Source organism: Rhea americana, unplaced genomic scaffold, assembly GCF_003343005.1.
Source record: "Rhea americana isolate MKP2758 unplaced genomic scaffold, rheAme1 scaffold_193, whole genome shotgun sequence".
Taxonomy (NCBI): Eukaryota; Metazoa; Chordata; class Aves; order Rheiformes; family Rheidae; genus Rhea; species Rhea americana.
Window position 1 is genome coordinate 1005434 of NW_028186072.1, and position 6697 is coordinate 1012130.

The following is a 6697-nucleotide window of genomic DNA, read 5'->3' on the forward strand; positions in this document are numbered from 1 at the left end:
GCACGCAGCCAGATGGCTCTGCGGAGCACCCAGCCCTTCAGCCGTCAAGCAGACGTGTCACAGGCGTCAGGGCAGTAATTTATGCTCAGAGATAGAGCGCTGTTTGCAAAACCACTTGTGCAGAACATCTGTTTCCCCGGAGCTCCTAACTGCGGCGGGCAAAGGCTTTGTAAACAGRAGAGTTTTATAAACGAAGGCTGAGGCCCGGCTGGCCGGCAGCTCCGGGAGGACGGGAGCCGCCGGGCGGGCGGCCGGCGCGGAGGGAACCGTCGGGGGACGCGTCTCCGGGCGGCGGGAGCCGCTCGCGGCGCGATGCTTCCCTCCCGAGCGAGGCTTGGGGCGGCGGGGGGCACAGTCAGCCCTTCTCGGTACCAAAACCCGCCTTTGCGAAGAGCGACGCGAGTGGATGCGGGGACCACCCGCCCCTGGCCCCGCGGTACCGGGGTGTTAGCGTTTCCTCTACAGCCAGCTGGGCTCCGCCGCAGCCCCTTCCGCCTCGGGGCTCCGGGCGGGCGGCGAGGAGGGACAGCCCGGGCGCCGGCCGAGGGAGCCCCGCCGGCCCGGCGAGCCTGCCGCGGAAAACCGGGCTCCAGAAGCAGCGCGAGCAGCCTAGGCAGGCGCGAGGGAGCGCGGGTTTCGTTGCTTTTGCTTTTCCGACCTAGCGTTTCTCAGGCGCGGGTGAAGCCGCGCTTCGCAGCCGCGCTCTGCAGCGCGTGGGGACGGCGGCGGCGGACGCCGGGCTTCGCGGCGCTGCGGCGACAGGCTCCCCGCTCGCAGCGCCGCGAGCCCCGGAGCCGCGGCGCGCGCCGGTGCCCTCCCCTGCCTAAGGCTCGGCATTTGCTCTGCGCCTTGGTATCTAGGAAAAACTGCTAGCTGCCTAATGCCCCTCGCTGCAACAAGCATGGGTATGCAGGGGACGCAGCAAGGGAGTTCTAACGTCGTTAGCTTGATTCTCACGGTGCGGCGTTGCTTTGGTGCTTGGCAAAAATTGGGGCAGATACAAAGCAGTCTTCACAGGCCCTGGCCGGCTTTTGTGCCCGCAGCACCCTGCCAGCTGAGCTGCTGGCTTGCAAAACATCCACTCCTTGATTTAAATGCAAGCTTTTTTCCAAATTTACCCGAGTAAAGAACAAGCTCCTAATCTGTTTTTCATTTGATTCAATTCTTAAAATGTTTTTTTCTGATGAAGGACGGTATCTTAAGGAAAAAAAAAAAAGATCTCCAGATATCATCTTGCCTAAAGAGTGAAGAAAAGCATTTATTGCCTTGTTTTCTTGGGAAAAATCAAACACGCGGGAGCTTTGGCTTGCACGAGTTACTCGGGCATTTAGCAGCACGGTTGTGCAGCCCGCGGGGGGTTTCCAAGGCGCCGCGGGGYGGACGAGCCCAGAGCTGCGGGTCGCAGCAGGAGGCGGGCGGCTGGGACCGCCGCACCGCGCGCCGGCGGTGCCGGGGCTCCCGGGTCGATGCGGCCCCGCGCGGGAGGCCTCTCCTGCCCCCGGCCCCGTCTCTGCGGCAGCCCGGCCGGAGGCGCTGGGGGCTGGTGCGCAGCTGCCAAAGCCCGCGGCTGTCACTTGGACCCCAGACTCACAGAAGGGCTGAGGCTGGAGGGGGCCTCTGGGGATCATCTAGTCCTACCCCCCTGCTCAGCAGGGTCACCTAGAGCGTGTCAGACAGGGTTGCATCCAGGCGGGCCTTGAAGATCTCCAGAGAAGGAGACTCCACCACCTCGCGGGGCAACCTGGCCCAGTGCTCCATCACTCTCACAGGGAAGAAATTCCCCCTCACAGTCAGGCAGAGCTTCCTGTGCTTCAATTTCTGCCCATTGCCTCTTGTCCTGTCACACGGGGCAACTGAAAAGAGTTTGTCCCCGTCCCCCTGACACCCTCCCTTCAGGTACTTCAGACTCAGTACTCGAGAGGAGGCCTCCCCAGGGCTGAGCAGAGGGGCAGGATCACCTCCCTCCACCTGCTGGCAACACTCTTCCCAATACACACTCCAAGATACCATCGGCCTTCCTGGCCACATGGGCACATTGCTGGCTCATGGTCAACTTGTCATCCACCACCACTCCCAGGTCCTTCTCTGCAGAGCTGCTCTCCAGAAGGTCAGTCCCCAACCTGTACTGGTGCCTAGGGYTATTCCTCCCTAGGTGCAGGACCCTGCACTTGCCCTTGCTGAACCTCAGGAGGTTCCTCTCTGCCCAGCCCTCCAGCCTGGCCAGGTCTCTCTGAATGGCAGCACAGCCCTCAGGTGTCTCAGCCACTGCTCCCAGCTTGGTACCATCAGCAAACTTGCTGAGGAGGCACTCCVTCCCCTCATCCAGGTCATTGATGAAGAAGTTGAACAGGATGGGACCCAGTCCTGAGCCCTGGGGGTCACCACTAGCCACAGGCCTCCAACTAGACTCCACGCCACTGATGACGACCCTCTGAGCTCTGCCTTTCAGTCGGTTCTCAATCCACCTCGCTGTCCACCCGTCTAACYCACACTTCCTGAGCTTCTCTAGGAGGATGTTATTGGGGAGAGTGCCGAAAGCCTCACTGAAGTCAAGGCAGACAACATCCGCTGCTCTCCCCTCATCCACTCAGCCATGCAGGATCAGAAAGTTTTATATTTATATAAAACAATCAAAAAAAAAAAGAAGTATGCAAACACAGATATGGGAAATTAAGAAGCAGTGAAAGCCAAGGGCAGAAAGACTCAGGGGCTTCTGCTGGAAACCTCCACGTCTCCCTTCGCCTGCAGCTGGTGCAGCAGCCAGGAGAAAGCAAAAAGCCGTGATGGGCATCACGGTTTCCGCAGGGCTTGTCCACCTGCCTCTTGGCTTTTCTTCTTTGCACTGGAAGTATTTTCCAGGTGAGACTATTGCTACTTTTGAAGCCTCTTTTCTGCTCCTCCGAACCTGGGGACGGCTCTTCTTGCTTATAGGGGTGGTGATGCTCTGGGCGCCTGCCTCCGCGGCGATGCCACGGCTGCTGCTCCTCACCCTTGCTGCCCTGGGAAAAAACCCACATGGGAGGCTGTGCATTGCCCTCGGATTTGGGTGTCACCTCTCGGGCTAGCAGGAACATTAGCCTTTTCTTTGCAATWGTCCTGGGGAGAGGGAGGAAACGAGGTCAGATGTGTTCCCACCTGGAAGACGTCTTTTCTGCTCTGCTTTTGTTGAAAACGCTCCTCCTGTGCACGTGATGGTCTTCTCACAGCTCTAGTAAATACAATAATAGGTTGCACATCCAAGTGAGCTGCTCATTAATTTTTTCGAATGTGTCAGAAAAATGCTTGTAATTAGGAAAAATCTATAACAAGAAGTACAAACAAATCAAAGTCTGTCATTAGCTAGAAAGTCTGCTCTCTGCCTTAGCTATGGTTTTATTAAATTAGAATAATGAAGCAGAAGCTACACAAAGAAAAACAAGTGCTTTGGAAAGGTCTTAAAATGTATAGCCATCAGTTTAAAAGCAAGGTTTTTGAACTTGAAATTGCCAACGTTTTAGCTTATGCTGTTCTAATTGGCCTTTCATAAGGGCTCGGGAACCTTAAAGCCCCCGTGAAGAGGCACCGCACAAAACAGCACCGTGAGTGAATCCTCTGTAACGGTTTGAGTCTGGACGGAGGATGYAGGGGGTTGCAGACGCAGAACGGGGGAAAGAGCTTCTGACGAGTCACCGCTGGACGGGCGGGAGGGAGGCGAGGAGCAGCAGACGGGACGGTCCCAGGCCGCCGCTCCGCACGGCGGCCGGCCGGCGCGCGGGCCGCGCTGCCTCGCAAGGAGCGGCTGCAGGGCGAGAAGGGAGGCGCGTTTCACTGCTGCAGAGCCGGCTCCTTCCCGGCGCCTCGCAGCCTTTAAAACCCCAGCGGCCCCGCCGCTGCGCGCGGCAAAGCTTGCGCCTCGCCGCCCGCTGCCTCCCGCCGCTCTGCAGCCGCCGCTGCAGCGCTGCCGGTGCCGCCGGCTGGAGGGAGAGAGGCTGCGCAGGGCACCGGCACCGCGGCCCTCCCCGGCGGGGTCTAACCCTCCTCTTCCTCCCCGCTCGCTGCTCACGAGCAGCACAAGCCGCAGCCTGGCCCCGGTGTGCCGGCAGATAACGCGCAGCCTTCGGCCCGGGATAAAGCTCCTCTAGGAACCGCCGGTTTGTTGCTGCAGCGCAAGCCACAAACAGCCCAAAGCGGGATAATTGAATATTCATCTTCTGTGACTTCTATTAATTCTCTGCTTCGTGTGCTGAAGAGCAAAGTAATTGCCATAATTCCATTTCAAATTCTAAAGTAAAAAGAAAAAAAAAGTCTGAATTTTAAAGCAGCCTTTTAACACTCAGCATTAACTTAAAAAACCTAATGCAAATTAAATACCGTGGCTGGGTGCAGCGGGGTGCTCGCGCCCACCCGGGTGCAGCGCCCGCCTCGGCGCGCAGGGCTGCGTGTGGCGAGGCTGGGGAGCCCTGGAGGGCTGCGCTCGCGCCCCCCTTCAGCGGCCTGCTCACCGAGGCTTACTGCGCCGCGCGTCCTAAGAGCGCTCGGGACAGAAAAACACTTCTTTTTCTCCCCGAAATCAGAGCCACTTTGCATCTGTCTTGCTTGCACCAGAGCCATTCTCTCAGTTTGAGGCTTGAACCTGATGCAAATGTCTTCCTGCAGCGCAGAGGAGGAGCAAAGGGCACGGCGGCAGCGCTCCCCCCTGCTCCTCGCAGCTCGGCTGTGCGGGCGCGATGCTGGGAGTGTGCACAGCTTTGCCGGCGCGATGCCAGGAGCACGCACTGCTATGCCGGTGCGATGCCTAGAGCGTGCATGGCTTTGCCGGCGCGATGCCGGGAGCATGCATTGCTATGCCGGCGCGATGCCGGGAGCGTGCACAGCTTTGCCGGTGCAATGCCAGGAGCGTGCACAGCTTTGCCGGTGCAATGCCAGGAGCGTGCACGGCTTTGCCGGTGCGATGCTGGGAGCGTGCACTGCTATGCCAGTGCGATGCTGGGAGTGTGCACTGCTATGCCGGTGCAATGCCCCGAGCATGCACAGCTTCGCCGGCGCGATGCTGGTAGCGTGCACTGCTATGCCAGTGCGATGCCGAGAGCATGCACAGCTTTACCGGTGCAATGCCGGGAGCGTGCCCTGCTATGCCAGTGCAATGCCCGGAGCGTGCACGGCTTTACTGGTGCGATGCCGGGAGCGTGCACTGCTATGCCAGTGCGATGCCCGGAGTGTGCACGGCTTTGCCAGTGCGATGCTGGGAGTGTGCACAGCTTTACCGGTGCAATGCCAGGAGCGTGCACTGCTATGCCAGTGCGATGCCCGGAGTGTGCACGGCTTTGCCAGTGCGATGCTGGGAGTGTGCACAGCTTTACTGGTGCAATGCCGGGAGCGTGCACTGCTATGCTGGCACGATGCCGGGGGCGTGCATGGCTGCACCGCCCCCCCCACCGGCAGCGGCCCAAAGAGCCGCCGGGCGCTGCAGCCCCCCCAGCCCCCCGCGCCGCCCACCCGGCCCCTTCACCCGGCCRCCTCGCAGAACAACGTCCTGTTTACAACCTTGATGGGTTTCGTTTCTCTACAGTCAACGTCCGTGTCGTTAAATATTTATTTTATAATGACTCAGATGTAAACTGGGTGCGTCCAGCCGCATTCTGGATGTAAGTGGGGGAACGGGAGAGTCRGTGGAAGCACGCCGCCCTGCTCCTGGCGCGCTGTAGCCGAAGCGGGAGCTGCGCATGAGAGCGAGCCGTGGTAGTGACTGCCAGGGCGGGCGTTTCCAGTAAGAGCTGGGCTGGCATTTCTGGTTACTAGGTAAGCAGCGCTGCATGAAGCTCTTYTATTTCAAGTAGAGACATGTATCTTCCTTTCTTCAGACCAAAGAACAGCGATGGGCGAGGACGGCTCCAGCAAGAGCTCTGGCTAAGGGCAGCGCGCCGGATTTGCCCCCCTCGCTGAGCGCTCCCCTCCCGTCCCCAAGCTCGGCTGTCACAGACCTGCGGCAGCCCCGTCCCGAAGGCGCCTCTGCAGCGCTGTGAGCGCGAATGCTGGGAAGGTCCTCGGGCCTCAGTCCTGCCCTGGTCCTTAGGGGCGGCAGAATTTATTTCAACCAAAGAGATGACCTGATCCAAACGTCGTACTGCAGAGGYGGGCGACAATTTTGCCTACATGTAAACGTGTTTATGAAGAACTGCCAAAAGGGAAATGCAACTGAGCTCCCAATGCTGTCGTATTTTCTAGCGTTTCAGCTAAAGGGCAGCGCATGAGGTTTGCACTGGAACGAGTTGCCAGAGAAGCCATAGCAGGTGCGGAGCCGTCGGCGCGGCGCGCGGGAGGCTGCCCGAGCCGCGGCCGCGCTGCTCCCACGCGGCTCTTCACCGCGGCCCGGCCCGGCCCGCCGTGGCGGCATCTGCTCGCCCGAGCCGCGGGGCGCACAGATCCTGCCGAGCAGGCCCGGCCCTCCCGGCTGGCGGCGAGCAGAGGCCTCTTCCCGGGAACGGGAACCGCGCCGCGAAATGCCGGTAGAGGAAGGAGGCGAGATGCTCCCCGCTGCAGCCGGAGCAGGTTCTCCGGCGCCCGATGCTGATGCCCTCCTCGGAGCGGGGGCACGGCACGCTTACCGCAGCGCTGCCGTTGGCGCGGGGGGCTCGGCGCCCGTCCCGCCCCGCAGGGCTGCCCGCGCTCGCCCCCCCGGGGCTCCCGAGCGACGCCGTGCCTGGTGCAGGAACGAGCG